Source organism: Haematobia irritans, chromosome 4 (genome assembly GCF_050003625.1).
Source record: "Haematobia irritans isolate KBUSLIRL chromosome 4, ASM5000362v1, whole genome shotgun sequence".
Lineage (NCBI taxonomy): Eukaryota > Metazoa > Arthropoda > Insecta > Diptera > Muscidae > Haematobia > Haematobia irritans.
The window spans coordinates 111476161-111498396 of record NC_134400.1 but is presented as its reverse complement, the minus strand read 5'-3'; positions in this window follow the sequence as shown (position 1 = coordinate 111498396).

The following is a 22236-nucleotide window of genomic DNA, read 5'->3' as shown; positions in this document are numbered from 1 at the left end:
TTTGAGTTGTAGAGAAATCATAAACATATCGTGCAAATGATTAATAACGCCTTGATTTGAAATCTTCAATCTGAGGATTTTTACCGCCATTATTTAAATGATTACGAGAAGTAAAATCTGAAAATTGTATTTTCAGTTTCAAGCTATTTTCATGAGCAGTGCGCCACTGTTTTCTTTTGACACAAATTTTAGACAGAATCGTTTAATCGCTTATCAAACATTCGGATTAGTTTGCTCTAAACGAAAATACTTTATACGAATGGAGTATTTCGTTTGTCTAAAATTTCATTGCGGAGGAAAATATTTTTTCTTTGAGTGTACAACTCAAGAACAGAAATGGGTCTATATCGAACATAAAAAGGCCGATTAAATACGTAAATAATTCAGTTTGACAAAATTTCAGTTGAATAAAGTTGAATAAAATTTTGACAAAATTTTCTATAGAAATAAAATTGTGACAAAATTTTCTATAGAAATAAAATTTTGACAAAATTTTCTACAGAAATAAAATTTTGACAAAATTTTCTATAACAATACAATTTTGACAAATTTTTCTATAGAAATTAAATTTTGACAAAATTTTCTATAGAAATAAAATCCAAAGAAAGTCTGGGGAATTCTTCCCACTTAAATATGGGCTAAATTATTAGTTTTGGTACCCAAAAGAATATCAACAACCGAATTCCAATTACACCCAACAACAACAATGCAGCAATTTTAAATTAAGCCAAACGAAGTTTCAACAACCCACAAAACGGCGAAGAAAGTAACTACAGGATCTATCCCTGCAACAACAATGATGTGAAGTCTGAGTAAGATTTTCCACTTCCACAAAAGATAAAGGTACCACCGGTAATCATAAGTTTTGTAAGGTATAGTAATAAAATGTTGACAAAATTTTCTATAGAAATAAAATTTTGGTAGATTATTTTTGGGGATCGGCTATATATAACTATAGGCCGATATGACCAATTTTGGCATGGTTGTCAGCGGCCATATACTAGCGCAATGTACCAAATTTCACCACGTACCAAATTTCAACCGGATCGGGTGAATTTTGCTCTTCCAAGGGGCTCCGGAAGTCAAATCTGGGGACCGATTTATATGGGGGCTATATATAATTATGCACCGTTGTGAACCAATTTTGCATGGTTGTTAAAGACCATATACTAGCACCACGTACCAAATTTCAGCCGGATCGGATAAAATTTGCTTCTCTTAGAGGCTCCGTAAGCCAAATCTGGGAATCGGTTTATGCGGGGGCTATATATAATTATGAACCGATTTGGACCAATTAACCATTTGGACCATATAACTATACTACCAAATTTCAACCGGATCGGATGAATTTTGCTCCTCCAAGAGGATCCGCAAGACAAATCTGAGGTTTATATGGGGGCTATACGTAAAAGTGGTCCGATATGGCCCATTTTCAATACCATCCGACCTACATGAATAACAACTACTTGTGCCAAGTTTCAAGTCGATATTTTGTTTTGTTCGGAAGTTAGCGTGACTTCAACAGACGGACATGCTTAGATCGACTCAAAATTTCACCACGACCAAGAATATATATACTTTATGGGGTCTTAGAGCAATATTTCGATGTGTTACAAACGGAATGACAAAGTTAATATACCCCCCATCCTATGGTGGAGGGTATAAAAAAAAACTCATAAAAACCCTTTATACACAGAAAAAAATTTCCGTAGTTAAACTAACGCTAAATTTAACTTATTTTTATTGGAAAAATTTTATTTGCTTGTAGTTAAATTTTATTATTTGTATCGAAATTTTCCACAGCTTAATGAAATCTTACTTTGTTTAAGTATGTCTCAAAAATTTTATGAACTAAACGTGAGTATAAAGTTCAATGACCGTACACATAAGTTCAATATGAACTAAAGCAAAAGAAGATTTTAGTACGATGATGGTTAAAATGATCATGATTTGGTGCCAATGATTTTCTTCTTTACTTTTAGTTAATTTTTCTTCTATGAGATGATGTAATTTCGTGAACTGCAGTTAAAAAGTACAACAGGGCATTAAGATTTTCTGATTTTAACAACGATTTGTGGAAATCTCAATATGTGGAGTAAAATTTAGTTCAATTTTCGTTCGAGGTAGTTCATTCCTCCTATAAAACAGTTCACTTTTTTTTCGGTGTGTGAAAGAATAATTGTATAACACCTCAAAGGAACTTCATGTGAAGGAAAACTTAAGTTCATCTTTTGAAGAGAATTTTTTGGATGCACATGGAAAGCAAGGCCTATTCAGGGGGGGTGGATGAGGGGGATCAAACCACCCCCCCCCCCCCGAAATGAATGAATATTTTTATATAAATAAATATATATTTTTAGCTGCATAGAAAAATCTTATCGAAGATGTTGAAGAAAAGCTGGAGGTTTTATTTTGAAAACGCTTACCTATAAAACTTGCACAAATCCTAGAATACTAGTTGAAAAGCCCGTCAAACGACGGTCGAAAAAAACAAATTGTTTTTGTTCTCGCACCACAAATTTCATTTTTGGAAAATGTCTTTCTGCTTTTTATTTGTGTTTGTTGTGCATATTCTTTTAAAAATTTTGGTCACTTTGCCAGTTACTCAGAGATGGAAAATACAATTTTTAAGAAAGTACAAAAAAGGTATTTTTTGAGCGGAAAGGTACTTTTTACTAAATTTCAACAAAAATTTCACTGGAAAATTATTGTCAAGAGACTAAATTTTAAAGAAAATAAAATTTTTGACAAAATTTTCTATATAAATACAATTTTGCAAAAATTTTCTATAAAAATAAAATTTTGCAAAAAAAATCTGTAGAAAAAAATGTAACAAAATTTTTTTATAGAAATAAAATTTTGCAAAAATTTCCTATAGAAATAAAATTTGTACAAAATTTTCAATTGAAATAAATTTTTGACAAAATTTCCTATAAAAATAAAATTTTGCAAAAATTCTATATAGAAATAAAATTTTGACAACATTTTCTACCGAAATAAAAAATCGATAATAAAGAATCACATTCTTTTTTCCACTAAAACATTCTTGAAGTTCAATAAAATCCGGTTTTTGACTATGTCTTTTACAAAATAGAGATTTTCTTCCCACATGAACATGTTTATTTTGCCATATTTGTAAAAGACTATTAGCAAATAAGGTTGATAAAGACTTTCTCAAAATATTAAAATATTTTGTCAAAGCTATTGTACCATAAATCTGATATCGACTCAAAAATGTCTACACAAAAGGTACTAAATCATTCGCGGGGGTACTACAGTACTGACCGAGGTGAAAAAGTATTGAAAAAAGTACTATAGTACTGCATTTTCCATCCCTGCAGTTACTACATACTCATCCGAACTTTCATTTTCAACAATGAAGAGATTAAAGACGTATCTTAGAAATTCGACTAGCGAGAGTAGACTCAATGGATTGGCATTAATGTCGGTTCATCGCCGAATAAATGTGCCGACTGAAGAAGTAATTGATTTATTTGCATAAATAAAATTTTCTACACATGAGATTATATGAATATTTTTTTTTTTAAAAACACTTTTGCTGGGGTTTTATCCTTTCCTGTAAATGCAAATAAACCCACATTTATGGCAAGTGATTCAACGATGTTTCAAGTCGTTCTTATTTTTTTTAAGAATTTTATTTTGCATCTTTCGGTGTATATATTTACTTTTTTTCAAATGACCCCTTTTACCTAACATTATTGCTCCCTGGGTAATATGCATAAATTATGAAGTAATATGATATGAATGGAAATATGCTCGTCACGGTAGATTATAATTTTTAATGTTGTCAATTGTAAATAAATGCGTTGCGGCCATCATATTCTGTTAATCATGCTTGACACAAAATAGATGTAATATATTTACATATAATGTCATGTTTTAAGGTTCATAGATTTATGTAATTATGGTTATTTGCATATTTTAACATTTTGGTATTTAATATTACACATCAAAGTAAATTGGAAATAAATGAAAACAAAACAAGAATTAACCTGATAAGGTTTTTAGCCACAGTCTGGACAAGGACCATGCAAATCAGTAAACTAACAATAACAAGGAAAAAATATATATTTGTTAATTAAACATAAGTAAAATATTTGAAATTCATTTAAATGAAATTATAATTGTAAATATTTAGAATAATCACCCAAGGTTATGTAAACTAAATGTATCAATGTGGAATGCGAGTAAGGCATTAGAATGCGAATGTAAGTGAAATTGCCGTAATTCATATAATTCTCAATGGCAAAAACAACTCAGTCTGAATCAGAGGAGTAAATTAAATCCAATATATTCTATAAACAATTTTATAAATTCTTTAGCTTCAAACAAATAGAATTTCATTACATATGGATATAAACATGTGCATAAAAAAGGAGCCTATTGTATTAGACCCTTAAATAGTGGTACATTTTGAGCGCCCAGCAAAAAACGAACTTCCAAAAAAGTAGTTTGGATCCCCAATTTGTGATCCGGAGGTGGATCATCTCCAGGGAATTGTATATGGGCTTGTCATAGGATGGATATATGGTACTTCGTTTTTGGATTGCTTTAGAAATTGTGATTGGATAGAGAAATTAAAAAAAAAATAAAAAAATAAATAAATGTTTTTCCCAATTTCACTTTTTATTTTTATCAATATTTTTATTACACTCCGTTTTTCAAATTATCTACACTGAAAAAAATATTGTCGCGAGGCCAAAGATTTCATGCCCTTAAAATACAAATGCGAATTTAGCATAGCATATAAGCCTCATTTTTATACCCAAAACCACATAGTGGTCAGGGTATAATAACTTTGATCTGCCAAAAAAATGTGCTTACCAGAAATATTGGTTTTAGTCCCCATAAAATATATACCGATCGACTCAGAATCACCTCCTGAGTCGATCTAGCGCTTGGTGTCCGTCCGTCCGTCAATGTACCAAAAAAACCGCCGCATACCAAATTTCATCAAAATCGGATTATAATTGCGACCGGAATCCTGCGAACAACAAATACATGGACGGACAGACTGACGGAAGGACACCAAACGCTAGATCGACGCAGAATGTGATTCTTAGTCGATCGGTATATATTTTATGGGGTCTAAAATCAATATTTCTGGTACGCACATTTTTTGGCAGATCAAAGTTATTATACCCCGACCACTATGTGGTTTAGGGTATAAAAATCAGTTTTTATGTTAAACATCTCTCTTATTTTATTATAATTTTTTCGTCACATATTTTTGTACAAATATATTTTTTACATTTGCACTCAACGGAAAATTGAATAGGTTCGTAATTTTCAAAACTTTCTCATTGGAAGTGAAAAGGTCAACAGGCACAAATTCAAATCCCCGCGGCGATGAAATTTTTAATTTTATTTTATTTTATTATTTTTGTACATTTTTGTTGATTTTCTATTTATTTTTGCGACGGTCAAATAGCACATTTTCTAAAACTGATCCAAATTAACTTGATCGAAAGTGGACAAAAATGTATGTAGGATCCCGGGATGTTCTTTAAACGAAATATTTGTGGAACAAATACCAATTTTTTTGCTGGGTAGTTAACGCTTTTGGGTGCAATGGGATCTCAAAACCTACCTTGCGTTGTTCCGATTATTTGTGATGGAGCGAGCCCTTGAGAATGGAAAGGATATGCCGGCTTTTATTCGTTCGTCAGCGGCTAGTTTGTGGAAAGAGAGGCCGCCGCACAGTGTGTCCTTCCCATACATTCGATGGCCAAAAATAGAAGGAGTAATGAAATTTGGCACGAGTTCCTAATAAAGGGTGATTTGTTAAGAGCTTGATAACTTTTTTTTAAAAAAAACGCATAAAATTTGCAAAATCTCTTCGGTTCTTTATTTGAAACGTTAGATTGGTCCATGACATTTACTTTTTGAAGATAATTTCATTTAAATGTTGACCGCGGCTGCGTCTTAGGTGGTCCATTCGGAAAGTCCAATTTTGGGCAACTTTTTCGAGCATTTCGGCCGGAATAGCCCGAATTTCTTCGGAAATGTTGTCTTCCAAAGCTGGAATAGTTGCTGGCTTATTTCTGTAGACTTTAGACTTGACGTAGCCCCACAAAAAATAGTCTAAAGGCGTCAAATCGCATGATCTTGGTGGCCAACTTACCGGTCCATTTCTTGAGATGAATTGTTCTCCGAAGTTTTCCCTCAAAATGGCCATAGAATCGCGAGCTGTGTGGCATGTAGCGCCATCTTGTTGAAACCACATGTCAACCAAGTTCAGTTCTTCCATTTTTGGCAACAAAAAGTTTGTTAGCATCGAACGATAGCGATCGCCATTCACCGTAACGTTGCGTCCAACAGCATCTTTGAAAAAATACGGTCCAATGATTCCACCAGCGTACAAACCACACCAAACAGTGCATTTTTCGGGATGCATGGGCAGTTCTTGAACGGCTTCTGGTTGCTCTTCACTCCAAATGCGGCAATTTTGCTTATTTACGTAGCCATTCAACCAGAAATGAGCCTCATCGCTGAACAAAATTTGTCGATAAAAAAGCGGATTTTCTGCCAACTTTTCTAGGGCCCATTCACTGAAAATTCGACGTTGTGGCTCGTTAGTAAGTCTATTCATGATGAAATGTCAAAGCATACTGAGCATCTTTCTCTTTGACACCATGTCTGAAATCCCACGTGATCTGTCAAATACTAATGCATGAAAATCCTAACCTCAAAAGAATCACCCTTTACAATAGAATTAAGAAAATTTCAAAGTATCGACAAAATTGACCACGCCCATCGCCCACCGCCCATACAAACTAAAATCATTTTTGGCTGTTAAAAATTAACTATTGCTACAAATTTCCTGAAAATTGCTGGAAGAACATATCTATGCAACACCTTTAAAAAAAAAATTATTTCTTCAACATTGACCACGCCCATCGCCCACCTCCCATACAAATGATATTTCAAAAATGCCATATCTTCTGTAAATTTATAACTAGAATGTTTATTTTTCGCAAAAATGCATACAGCATCTATTAAATGCTGTTTTGAAAATATGAAGAAAATCAGCCCACTGTAACACCCGTCCCCCATACAACCCCCATACAAAAATTGTACAGTTCACTCTATTTAATTTATTAACAACATTTTCACATCTTCGTGATAATCTAATTTTTTAAGCTTCAATTTCGTTCTTAATGAATTGATGTATGGGTCGGAGGATATCAACAAATGATGCATTACGTCTTCGTTAGTAGAACAGCGCCCAGTCTTGCGCGAGTCATATAGCCTATAACGTTTATAGTCTTTATTCCTCGCTTCCTGCGCTTCTTCTGATAACATTCCTTTGAAAAATAAACCATATGTTAATTCAAAATGTATGAAACAAATCGTATATTTAACCTACCTATAGGTAGAATGGCCTCAGCTACAATTTTGCTACCATGTATCAAAACTTTATGCACTGTGATAGGCATGTAGTACCATCCATATAAATCAATGTACAATTTTGCCGTGTCTAAACAATATATATGGAACTTCTCAGAGTCTATTGCCCGACTGCAACTTATTGTGGATAATATAATTTTTAACCTATGAATCAGTTGTTCATTTACTCCGGTTATGTCGGCTGTAATTTCAGGGATATTTTTGACTTTTCCATTGTTTTTGAGAAATCTGCTTTAATTGCTTAATAAACACTCACTTATTACTTTACCAACTACAATTGGGAATGACAAAGAAGTAAAGAGCATAAACAAATGACAAAATCGATGCCACCAATGATCAATGATTGTTGTTGTTGTAAGAAATATAGCGTTATATTTTTTTTTAATTTTGCAAAAATAAAATGCACATCAACATAGGTTCTATTTTTAGAATGACTATAAGAACTGCTACAATTTTAAAAGACTCTACACATTGCGTGTAATAATAAGTGACGTTATTATTCATTCAATCCCAACGTCTTTAATAGCTCAGTGGATAGAGTTGGCGGCTGGTGTGCGAACATCTGGAGTTCGAGCCCAACTCATGCTCACGTTTTCATTATGGTATGTAAAAATTTATTTAAAAAACAAGTATATACGGTCGTAAGTTCGGCCAGGCCGAAGCTTATGTACCCTCCATCATGGATTGCGTAGAAACTTCTTCTAAACACTGCCATCCACAATCGAATTACTTAAGTTGCGGTAACGCTTGCCGATGGCAAGGTATCTTAAATCCTCCTAACACCATCTTCTAAATTGTATGTAAGTCCATACGTGGTATATATTAAATCAAAAAAGATCGATCCAATACGTATATAATTCAGTTTGACAAAGTAGACATAAAATTTTGACAAAATTTTCTACAGAAATAAAATTTTAAAAAAATTTTCTATAGAAATAAAATTTCCACAAAATTTTCTATAGAAATAAAAATTTTGACAAAATTTTCTATAGAAAGAAAATTTTGACAAAAATTTCTACAGAAATACAATTTTAACAAAATTTTCTATAGAAATAAACTTTTGACAAAATTTTCTATAGAAATAAAATTTTAACAAAAATTTCTATAGAAATAATATTTTGAAAAAATTTTCTATAGAAATAAAATTTTGACAAAATTTTCTATAGAAATAAAATTTTAACAAAAATGTTCTATAGAAACAAAATTTTACCAAATTTTCTATAGAAATAAAATTTTGGTAGATTATTTTTGGCTCGAGTGGCAACCATGATTATGAACCGATATGGATCAATTTTTGTGTGATTGGAGATCGGCTATATATAACTATAGACCGATAAGGACCAATTTTGGTATGGTTGTTAGCGGCCATATACTAACACGACGTTCCAAATTTGAATCGGATTGTATGAATTTTGCTCTTCCAAGATGCTCCGGAGGTCAAATCTGGAGAACGGTTTATATGGGGGCTATATATAATTATGGACCGATGTGGATCAATTTTTGCATGGTTGTTAGAGACCATATACCAACACCATGTACCAAATTTCAGCAAGATCGGGTGAAATTTGCTTCTCTTTGAGGCTCCGCAAGCCAAATCTGGGGATCGGTTTATATGGGGGCTATATATAATTATGGACCGATATGGACCAATTTTTGTATGGTTGTTAGAGACCATATACCAACACAATGTACCAAATTTCAGACGGATCGGATGAAATATGCTTCTGTTAGAGGCTCCACAAGCCAAATCTGAGGGTCCCTTTATATGGGGGCTATACGTAAAAGTGGACTGATATGGCCCATTTTCAATACCATCCGACCTACATCGATAGCAACTACTTGTGCCAAGTTTCAAGTCGATAGCTTGTTTCGTTCGGAAGTTAGCGTGATTTCAACGGACGGACGGACGGACGGACGGACGGACGGACATGCTTAGATCGACTCAGAATTTCACCACGACCCAGAATATATATACTTTATGGGGTCTTAGAGCAATATTTCGATGTGTTACAAACGGAATGACAAAGTTAATATACCCCCATCCTATGATGGAGGGTATAAAAATAATAACTGATATGATTTGAATTTCAGTGTACGAGCACTTTATACACAATTATCTTACAAATATACTATTTATAGTAATAGACATGCACACAGGCAAAACAACAACAAGCAGTAACGAAAGAAAGAGTGCGCAGTTGTTGATGCACTCGTAAAATAACGCATAACGCATATTTTTTAATGTAATTTTTTGGTTTTCCATTGTTTTTTTGGCCGCGGGCAAATTTGGGCACAATTTTTTTTTTGAGTCTGTTAGCTGAGACCCTCAGCTTTAATTTGGTATAGGACTCCATGTTTCGCACTGCTTCGCACACAACTAAAAGTTTAACGGAAAATCATAAATGTTTATCTTTTTTGGCCCAAAATAAAAAAAAAAATAATTTGTTTTTTTTCAATTTTTATTTTTTTTTTTTTAATTTACATAATGCTTGATGCCTATTTAAAGTGAAAAAAATTTCTATAAGGTAATGTTTGTGTATAGTTTATAAGTAACAATGCTTTAAATATGACATAGAAAACTAACCTATTTGAGACTTGTTCACATATGTCAACTTTGCGCTGCTCGGGACAGAAAACCAATGGAGATATTTGCATAAAATTTTACACACATGACCTTTGTAATATAGTTTAACCAACTGTGCAAAAATGATCAAAATCGGAGAGCAGGTCCAAAATGATTTATTGCCGCAGCGGACACAGTGTGCGCCGTGGGAGAGGCTATAGGAGACGCTTTATGAACATTGCCTTGTTTTATTCGAAGATGGGCTACATCGGTCCCTGTTTTGATGTAGCTCCATATAAACCGACCCCAATATTCGTGATCTTGGGCTTCTAGAAAACGTACACTCAAAAAAAGTGAACTCTCTATTTCACTGAAGCCAGTTTAACTTTATTTTAGTTCATGGAATTATTATGTTTGAAGAAAGTTCCCTTTATTCTAAAATTTTTTTGCAAACGTTATTTAAATTATCTAAAACCGAGGAAAAAATTTATACAAATGCAGCATAAAGATTAACTAAATTCGTGTCTTCAACAAAATAGTTCAGTATTTCTTTAAATTTGTAAATTTTCACTAAAGACATTCTTGCAATTTTGAACTCCAATTTTTTCCTTCAAACTACAAAATTTTCTTTAACAAGTAAAAAAACTTAATCAATGTCTAATAAATTTTCTTGTATTTGACGAAAAATATTTACGTTTTTTATGATACTGTTTAGTTGAAATTTTCTAAAAATATTCAAAATTTTCTAACATTAACCGAAAGTTTAAGGTGGGTTCATTGTTTTTTCAGTGTAGTTTTTATCCGATTTGCCTGAAATTAAAAACCTAGCGGTATTTGAGGACCAATAATAGGTGTGTCGAATATGGTGGTTATAGGCCTATGCTTTGGTACAGGCCCCATACACTGAAAAAAAAGCATGCCCGGTTCCAAAGATTTTGTCTTTAGTTTAAAAATTTTGGTATTGATTCCGAGCCAAAGAAGCGGAGCATACAAGTAAGGGTACTTTTAAGACACAATTCTCTTTTAAATTTGGGTTTTGTGTACTTGCTTCTAGGAAGCAAATTTAAATTTTTCGCTTTTTCAGTTGTTTTTCTTCATATGCTATCAAAGTCCTTTAAAAATGAGTTAACGACAACTTTAATTTCCCAATTAAGAATCGACTTCAAGTAGAAATTATGCTATGTTTCAAGTAAAAAAAAGTCTTTAAAATAAAGTGTTGAAAAATATGTCCTATATTTGAACGATTTTTTGCTTTGTTGTCAAGATGCAAAAAGACAACAAATTTAAAGACAAGTTCATTAAATTTAAAGATTTTTTTTTTGAATTATTAAAGTCAAGTTGACCTTAGCTCAAACATTATTTCTTTCATGTTATGATACTCATTTTTAAGTGAAATCGCTTAATTATAAGGACAATACGACTTCATTGAAAAGTTTATCGACTTTTGGACAAGGAAAAAAACTTTATATTAGAGAAGTGCGTCTTCTATGCTAAATAAGCAAAATTTGCATTTGTATTTTAAAGACATAAAATCTTTGACCTCACGACAATAGTTTTTTCAGTGTAGTTACCGATCTCCTAATTTGACTTCTTGGGCTTCTAGAAAGCGTGATCGGTATCCCATTTGCGTCACATTGGAAATCAAGAGGTGTTTTAGGACCACAAATAGGTGTGCCGAATATGGTGTACAGTGGTCTATGTTTTGGTATAGTCCCCATATAGACCTCCCGATTTGCTGTCTTGGGCTTCTAAAAACTGTACTTTTTGTCCGATTTCCTTGAAATTCGAAATCTCAAAGTATTTTAGAATCACAAATAGGTATGCCGAATATTTTGTATATCGGTACATTATTATGACTTACTAATTTGAATTTTATTGACGAAACATAAGAACAGCCAACATAGCAATGTCCTAGACCCGTTAATGTCCCCTATTTTCTCCAATTTTCTTAACACTATTTAAAAGTCTTGTTCTAAAAAAATTAAATTATGTAGCCGGCTATCCAAGAACTACTCCCAATTTTCCTGAGCACGGTCGGATGAAATTATAGGATAGCGGCTCGTTACAACATGTTTTGGTATAAGCCCGAATGTATCGATCCATGGTATAGCCACCATATAGATCGATATCCCTATTTGACTTCTTGTGCTTCTAGCAATATTTATCTGAGATCTTGAAATTGAAAATCTAGACGTATTTTAGGTCCAGAATGAACTCGACACAGGTGAGTTAGATTTTATCGGTCCATTTTTTGTGGAAAACCTCCATGTAGACTAATCGCTCGATTTCACTCCTTGGGAGGATAGAAGACGCAGTGATCATCCGAATTGCTTGAAACTAAAAGTAAAATTTCCAAATTTTACTTCTTGAACTCATTCTAAAGAATTTAAAAGATTTCGAATCAGCGCTTGCACGATATATTTGAGATCCCTCTAAAATTAAACAAACATGGTTCTTTTAAATCCAGAATCAGATGTAGATATATATGGAAACTACATTAGATTCTGGATTTAGAAGAACCATGTTTGTTTGAAATTTAGAGGAATCTCAAATATATCGCGTAAGCGTTGATTCGAAATCTAAATTTTTTAGAATGAGTTCAAAAAGTAGAATTGGGAAATTTTACTTTTAGTTTCAAGCAATTGGGATGATCAGTGCGTCTCTATCCTGAGGGTTCAAGCGACGTTAACAGTTTTTGACATTTGTACGGTCACAAATTTATATAATCACATTTAGGTAAGATAAAAATTTTCAGACATATATGGAATAGAGAAAATTGTGTTGCAATGCGAAAAATTTTGTAAAATATTATAAAAATAAACTAAAATAAAATATCTTTTTCCATTTGTTTTGTTTTGTTATTGTTGGTTTTGTTCTTTAAGCATTGTTGTTGTTTTTTATTTCAGCTTAAAACCATACATTGACTAAACTACAATTTATTTCGGCATAAGCCGGCTATCAATGTAAAACCTTTTTTCGGAGGGTTCAAGTGTGGTTTTTGTTGGGTTCAATAAACTGCCTGAATTTATTCTGATAATTGGTTGATAGTTTTGCTGCAAGTAGAGGATGCTGATGAGGAATGTGGTAATTCCGAAACGTGCGTCCATCCAACCATCTTGCAGTCTATAGGGCTTTGCCCAAATAAATTTGACAAACATTATTTTCCTCTGTTGGTTAAGCTACAATTGTAGTTTAGTCAATGTATGGTTTTAAGCTGAAATAAAAAACAACAACAATGCTTAAAATATCTTTTTTCTTTACAAACTAGTTAATTGTAGCATCAGTTTAACGATGGACTTTTTTTCTATGTAAAGCAACGACCATTTGCTCTGATTTCATTCTTTCATTGTGTAATGTGCATAAATTTCGTAAATTCTCTCGCTGGCTATCTTTATAATTTTCTCTATACTCTCCGCCTCTCTCACTTTCTCTCTGACATTTCTAAAAATATGTATGTTTATAGGAAATTTGTAAATTAATAAGTGTTTGCATCCACACATATCCTATTTAAGAAAATTTAATGTCCCAAATATAATATGTTTTAGTTTTGTAGTTTTTTTCAATAGGCTTCACATTATATTTAAATCACATTATACACACTATTCTAAACTGAAATATAATTTCACCTTAGGACAACATTTGCTCATGGTACACTAATTTTAATCGGTTGTAAAATGTGTTTAGCAAAACTCTTAGTTCTAGACTCCACCTTATGTATACTGTTCGTCTCCAGATAATCTTCTGAGTCGATCTAGCCCTGACTATCAGTCCGTCCATCTATATGTGTTTCGCATGCAGTTTACTACCATAAAACAAACTTTAAAAAAATCTAAACAAAAATTCAATACAACTCGTACATAGTATTTAGCGTTAATTTAATGTAGAATTAAAAGTTTGCATCCATGGTTCTAGAGAATCGGCTCATTTGCATACTATGGAAATGCCAAACACGATCCAAATATCAAATACGACTTTAATCTCCAATTTGGTAAAATTGGCGCTTTATGGAAATTTTCCAATTTAACGGGAATATTACGATGACGATATTGGTTTAAAAAATGAAGATTTTTGAGATGAAAGTTCCAAAAATGTTGTCTTTTTTAGCTATTCGTATAGTAAAGTAATCAATGGTGCTATTTTCGTGTAGAAAAGTCATTAAGGACGATTTTATCAACAACAACGATGATCTTTTTGTATAGAACGAAGATCTTTTATTATAGAAAAGCCTACAACAGTGAATTTTTGGAATAGAAAAGTCATTAACGATGATATTTTCCTATTGGAAAGTCTTTAACGGTGGTCTTTTTTGTACCGAAAAGTCATCAACGGTGATTTTTATACCCTCCACCATAGGATGGGGGAAAATTAACTTTGTCATTCCGTTTATAACACATCGAAATATTGCTCTAAGACCCCATAAAGTATATATATTCTGGGTCGTGGTGAAATTTTGAGTCGATCTAAGCATGTCCGTCCGTCCGTCCGTCTGTTGAAATCACGCTAACTTCCGAACGAAATAAGCTATCGACTTGAAACTTGGCACAAGTAGTTGCTATTGATGTAGGTCGGATGGTATTGACATGGCCCATTGTCGGTCCACTTTTACGTATAGATTGCGATTGCTCTAAGAGAAGCAAATTTCATCCGATCCGGCTAAAATTTGGTATATAATGTTAGTATATGGTCTCTAACAACCATGCAAAAATTGGTCCACATCGGTCCATAATTACATATAGCCCCCATATAAACTGATCCCCCGATTTGGCTTGCGGAGCCTTTAAGAGAAGCAAATTTCATCCGATCCGGTTGAAATTTGGTACATGATGTTAGTATATGATCTCTAACAACCATGCAAAAATTGGTCCACATAGGCCAATAATTATATATAGCCCCCATATAAACCGATCTCACGATTTGGCTTGCGGAGCCTCTAAGAGAAGCAAATTTCATCCGATCTGGCTGAAATTTGGTACATGGTGTTAGTATATGGTCTCTAATGACCATACAAAAATTGGTGCATATCTGTCCATAATTATATATAGCCCCCATATAAGCCGATCACCAGATTTGACCTCCGGAGCCTCTTGGAAGACCAAAATTCATCTGATTCAGTCGAAATTTGGTACGTGATGTTAATATATATGGCCTCAAACACCCATACAAAAATTGGTCGATATCGATCCATAATTATATATAGGCCCCATATAAACCGATCCCCAGATTTGACCTCCGGAGCATCTTGGAAGGGCAAAATTCTTCCCATTCGGTTGAAATTTGGTACGTGATGTTAGTATATGGTATCCAACAACCATGCAGGAATTGGTTCCTATCAGTCCATAATTATATATAGCTCCCATATAAACCGATCGCCAGATTTGACTTCCGATGCCTTTTGAAGAAGCAAAATACATCCGATCTGGTTGAAATTTGGTACGTGGTGGTAGTCCATGGTATCCAACAACCATGCAAGAATTGGTTGATATCAGTCCATAATTATATATAGCCCCCATATAAACCGATCCCCAGATTTGAGCTCTGGTGCTTTGTGGAGAAGCAAAATTCATCCGATCTGGTTGAAATTTGGTACGTGGTGCTAGTATATGATATTTAACAACCATGCCAAAAGTGGTCCATATCAGTCCATAATCATATATAGCCCCCATATAAACCGATCCCGAGATTTGGTTTTGGAGCCTCTTGGAGGAGCAAATTTCATCCGAGTCAGTTGAAATTTGGTACATTGTGCTGGTATATGGCCGTTAACAACCATACCAAACTAGGTCCATATCGGTCTATAGTTATATATAGCCCTCAGATAAATCGATCTCCAATCACACAAAAATTGGTCCATATCAAGTTCATAATTGTATATAGTCCCCATATAAGCGACCCCCATATTTCAATTCTGGCTCTCTACGTACAAAAAGTCAATATCGATTCGTAATTATTTATAGACTTAACTATACATAACTTTTTTGTCTAATATATACTATGTATGGACTAAATCACAATTTAGAAAACGATGTTAAGAAGTTTTAAGATACCACAACCCAAGTAATTCGATTGTGTAGAAGTTTCTACGCAATCCATGGTGGTGGGTACTTAAGATTCGGCCTGGCCGAACTTGCGGCTGTATATACTTGTTTACTTTGAAGTATCCGTTATAATTTGGATTTTAAACTGGCAAATGTTTGTACATGAGTACTTTTTTTAATAAACCGCGAAAGGAAAATGAAAATTCGGAATCAATACCAAAATCCTTAAAGGAAGGTCAAAATCTTTGGATCCAAGTAATTTTTTTTTTTTGAGTGAATGTAGATGTAATCCATGTGGGTATTGGTCCTGTCAATATCAAAAATGTCAAAAAACTCCGCTCGCTATGGCCAATATCCTATTTAGCTACACTTCCTTATCAATGGTCTTAATTATAGTCAATAGTTAAAGCCATTGATAATAAAGTGTACCGCCTGTCCCATTTTGATTTGCATAACCATCGTTGAAGAGGATATCGAAATTATGAAGCTTACTCAGGAAAACCCAGTAATTCGTACTCTCAGCATTATCAAAGTTTTTCCAATAATGGGCTACCACTCGCTATAACTATCTGTTACCATCATACCATTGGGTGAGTTTTGGAGTTTTTGTTTATTTATTACCTATTTTGCAAGCCTTCAGGTATCATGAGATATTTGAGAAGAATTATCTCGTTAATGGTAAAAAATTAATGCCAAATCACATTTCATAAAAAATTACAGTATATAAAAAACATGATGCCAATAAAACATACCCTTGTTTTTAAGTTGTACAGGCAGAAATGAAATATAATTACCCCAAAAATGTTTCAAGTCGTTAGACTATCCTTCATAATTCCTGTGAATTTCGAGAGTTGTCTGTGAAGGGGTATCCCACTCCTCAACACATCGGAAAATTAAGAATCCTATTTCAGCATCATATCAATTGAATAATTCAAGGAACGTTAACAAATTTGAGCATAATAATATTTTGTAAAATGTCGGGCACGGGGTAGATGCCTTTCAATTTCACGTAAACTTAGGAGTTTACTTACGGACCACCCAATCAATTGCAAAAAAAACTTGCAAGGGGGATGTGTCCCTCTTCGACCAGATATCGAAAACAAAGTATATTTATTTCATAGCCGGTCCCACATTGTTTTTTTTTTTAATTCCAAGTCAATCAAAGAAGTTTAGATTTTTCACTATTCCAAACGGGAGTTAATCACCTTTTGCCACATTTCTTGTAAATTTTAAGTAAATCGGAGAAGTTTAGATTTTGCTTTATTATGTTGAAGAAATGGACGTCTGTTTCCCCGATCAAATGGAATCAGCGGGAGTTCCCTCTTTAACGAGAGGTCCCAGGCCAAATACCAAAAAACGGTACCCAATATTATTTACATAAACTTCCCACACGTCCTCTGTGAATTTCAAGTAAATCGGAGATGTTTAGTTGTTTCACTGGAACTTGGAAGAAAGTCTGGGTAGTGCCACCCTCCCTGACCAACTATCGAATAATAAAATAACAGATGTTTGCTTTGACACCAAACCCAACCTTCAGTGAAAATTTCAAGCAAATCGGAGAACTTTCAAAAAGAGGGGCAACGGAGAGGTCCCCCTTCCCGTCAATATATCACCTTAGGTGTACTTTTCAAAAAGTCGGACAAAGAGGAGGCCCCCTTCCCTACCACTACTGTGGTACAGGGTATAATAAGTTTGTGCATTTGTATGTAACGCCAAGAAGGAAAAGTCTGAGACCCATCGTTTAGAATACCGATCGTCTTAGAATTAAATTCTGAGTCGATTTAGCGATGTCCGTCCGTCTGTCTGTATATGTAATTTTGTGCACAAAGTACAGCTCGCAATTTAAGTCCGATCGTCCTCAAATTTGGCATAGGGCCGTTTCTTGGGACAGAGACAATCGCTATTGGTTTTGGAAAAAATCGGTTCAGATTTAGATATAGCTGTCATATATATTTATCCCCGATGTGGTCATAGTTAGCGTGTTTATCAACCGCTGTTCTTCAAATTCAAATATCAGCCAAATCGGTTCAGATTTAGATATAGCTCCCATATATATCTTTCGTCCGATTTAGACTCATATGACCACAGAGGCCAAAGTTTACTACCGATCTTCGTGAAATTTTGCATAGAGGGTAGTATTGACATTCTACCAATGCTTGGTAAATTTGATTGAAATCGGTTCAAATTTAGATATAGCTCCCATATATATCTTTCGTCCGATTTGAACTTATATGGCCACAAAAACCAGAGATTTGCCGTGATTTGCTTCAAATTTTGCACAAGGGGTACTTTTAATAGTATCGTTAAGTGTGTCAAATTTTGTTAAAATCGGTTCAGATTTAGATATAGCTCACATATATATCTTTCGCCCGATTTGGACTTATATGGTCTCATAAGCCAGAGTTTTGTCCTGACTTACTTCAAATTTTGCACAAGCGGTACTTTTAACGGTACTATTGTATTTGCCAAATATGGTCAAATCGATTCAGATTTTGCCGTGATTTGGTTCAAATTTCGCACAAGGAGTACGTTTAGTAGTATAGGTAATTGTGGCAAATTTGGTTGAAATCGGTTGAGATTTAGATATGGCTCCCATATAAATCTCCCGTCCGATTTGCACTCATAGGACCAGGGGGGCCAAAGTTATACTCCCATTTACGTGAAATTTCGCATAGATAGCAGAATTATTATTCTAATTATTCAAAATTGGTTCAGATTGTATATAGCTCCCATATATACGTACACCAGAGTTGGGGAAATATGGTAGACTGTTTCATATTTTAGACCCATTTTCAATGGGATTTTCCTCCAATTGACTGGATAATTTCCTCAGAGAATACAAATATGGCCAAACTTCTCACACTTTACACAAAATTCTGTGATTATTTCCCCATATCTTAGCCATATCCTACACACTGCAATGCCAAAATTTCCACAGAACGGATGAGTTTTAAATAAGGCTCCAATTCCCCCGACAAATAATATATCACAACCCACACTTGACCACATATCTTGGCGAGATCTAACCAATATCCTTGTAAAATCGCCACTGCTGAGTAGCAAAAATTGTAAATATTACTCTAATTGTCTTATATCTCGAATAAATATGTATCGCCTGAAAAATCATAAATCTCTTTTGTACAATTGCATTAAAATTTCTCTCGCTTCATATTTCCCATATTTTTTACTAACATTGTGTTTCATCCCAGGGCGTTAGCCGATTTAAATTTTAATTCTAGAGTTTTTGTAGAAGTACAACAAATTGTTTCCATTAAAAGTATTTGTATATGGAAATGCAAACTTTTATATAGCTCCCAGCAAATTTTAAGTAGTTGAGATGGTAACACAAATGTTTGTCTACATAGTGGTGAAGCGTATAATATAGTCGGCTCCGCCCGACTTTAGACTTTACTTACTTGTTTTTATAACACTTTTATTTTCTTATTATCCACTTTTCACAACTTTTTCCCTGCCTTATGATGCCTCTCTTATGATGCCTCTGGTTCTGTTGGCATCATAAGAGAACGCCTTAGCATACTCAGCCACAAACGTCTTTGAACACGATGCATCGAAACGGCATTTCAAATCTTTGTGATAGGATCGAATTATGGCCACGGTTGCCACAGTTGGTAGAATTCTACCAAAAATGGTAGATTTTTACTGTTTGGTAGTATTCCTGATATTTTGGTAGATTTTGCAAAACATTCCTCTCCAACTAAGAGGTACTTCACAAATTTTCCATAAAAATAAAAACTGGAAAATATTTTTTATAAAAATAATATGTTGACAACATTTTCTATAGAAATAAATTTTTCTTTTTTTTATAGAAATAAACTTTTGACAAAATTTTCTATAGAAATAAAATGTTTACTAAATTTTCTATAGAAATAAAATTTTGAAAAATTTTTTTTATAGAAAAAAATTTTGACAAAATTTTCTATAGAAATAAAATTTTGAAAAATTTTTTTTATAGAAATAAAATTTTTACAACATTTTCTATAGAAATAGAATTTTGACAAAATTTTCTATAGAAATAAAATTTTGACAAAATTTTCTAAAAAAATGTTGACAAAATTTTCTAAAAAAAATGTTGACAAAATTTTCTTAGAATAAAATTTTTACAAAATTTTCTAAGAATAAAATATTTACAAAATTTTCTAAGAAAAAATTTTGACAAAATTTTCTTTAGTTATAACATTTTGACAAAATTTTATTTATTTATTTATGTATTTTAATCTATTGGGCTATGCCCTTACAGATCGATGGCGTATGTATAAATACTTAAATCTAAAATAGTATTTTCAAAGAGGTTTTTCTTAAAAAGGAATCGGCTCATAGAAAAGTCCAATTGATTGCAAACTCTGTAACGTAGTGATAAACATCGAGTTAGAACCAGGGATCCGGAGCGGTCCATTTATTTCGCTCCGCTCCGCTCCCGCTCCGGAAAAAAAAACCGCTTCGCTCCTCGCTCCGCTCCGAGAAAAAAACTCGCTCCGCTCCGCTCCACTCTCCGCTCCGCTCCTCTTCGAGAAAATTATAGTACAAACATTGTATTATTTGTTCAATTGAGTTTTATTTTATTTAGAAACAAGTATATACAGCAGTAAGTTCGGCCGGGCCGAATCTTAAATACCCACCACCATCAACCAAATATTAGGGGTTCCTTTGAAATTTCAGGAGGGCTTGAGGACTTGAGGACACTTCCCGAAGATAAATTTAAAGATTTCACCTATGAGGACTATATCAGATTCTGGATTTATAAGAACCATTTTTGTTTGAGTTTTAGAGGAATCATTAACATCTCTTGTAAGTGTGCAAGAAAATTATAAAATAACGTTTTGATTTGAAATCTTAAATCTGTAGAAGTAAAATCTGGAAATTTTACATTGAGTTTCAAGCAATTTTCATGATCAGTGCGCTTTCTACACCCTCAAGAAGTGAAGTCGGTCTATATGGAGGCATTACCAAATTGACCGATAAAAACTTAATCCGATACACGTTTTTGTGAGCCTAAAATACCTGAATATTTACAATTTCAGGCAAATCAGATAAAAACTACGGTTTCTAGAAACCCAAGGAGTTAAATCGGGAGATCGTTCTTAAGGGGGCTATACTAAAATATGGACCGATACTCGCCGTTTTCGGCATACCTCTTTATGACCCGAAAATACCTCTAGATTTCCAATTTCAGGCAAATAGGATAAAAACTTCGGATTCTAGAAGCCCAAGAAGTAAAATCGGGAAATCGGTCTATATGGAGGCTATACGAAAATATGGACCGATACTCACCATTTTCGGCACACCTCTTTATGGTCCTAAAATACCTCTAGATTTCCAATTTCAGACAAATTGGATAAAAACTACGGTTTCTATAAACCCAAGACCCCAAACCGGGAGGTCGTTTTATATGGGGACCATACCAAAACATGGACCGATACTCACAATTTTTGTCGCACGTATTTGTGGTCCTACAATACCTCTAGATTTCCAATTTCAGGTAAATTGAATAAAAACTGCGGTTTCTATAAGCCCAAGAGTAAAATCGGGAGATCGGTCTATATGGGGGCTATACCAAAATATGGACCGATACTCACAATTTTAGGCACACATAATTGTGGTCCTACAATACCTCTAGATTTCCAATTTCAGGCAAATAGGATAAAAACTTCGGATTCTAGAAGCCCAAGAAGTAAAATCGGGAAATCGGTCTATATGGGGGCTATACCAAAATATGGACCGATACTCACCATTTTCTGCACACCTCTTTGTGGTCCTAAAATACCTCTAGATTTCCAATTTCAGACAAATTGTATAAAAACTACGGTTTCTATAAGCCCAAACCCCAAATCGGGAGGTCGTTTTATATGGGGACTATATCAAAACCTGGACCGATATAGCCCATCTTCGAACTTGACCTGCCTGCAGACAAAATACGAGTTTGTGCAAAATTTCAGCACGATTGCTTCATTATTGAAGACTGTAGCGTGATTACAACAGACAGACAGACAGACAGACAGACAGACAGACGGACAGACGGACATCGTTATATCGTCTTAGAATTTCTCCCTGATCAAGAATATATATACTTTATATAGTCGGAAAACGATATTTCGATGTGTTACAAACGGAATGACAAACTTATTATACCCCCGTCACCATTCTACGGTGGTGGGTATAAAAATCGGGCGGTACATATATGGGAGCTAT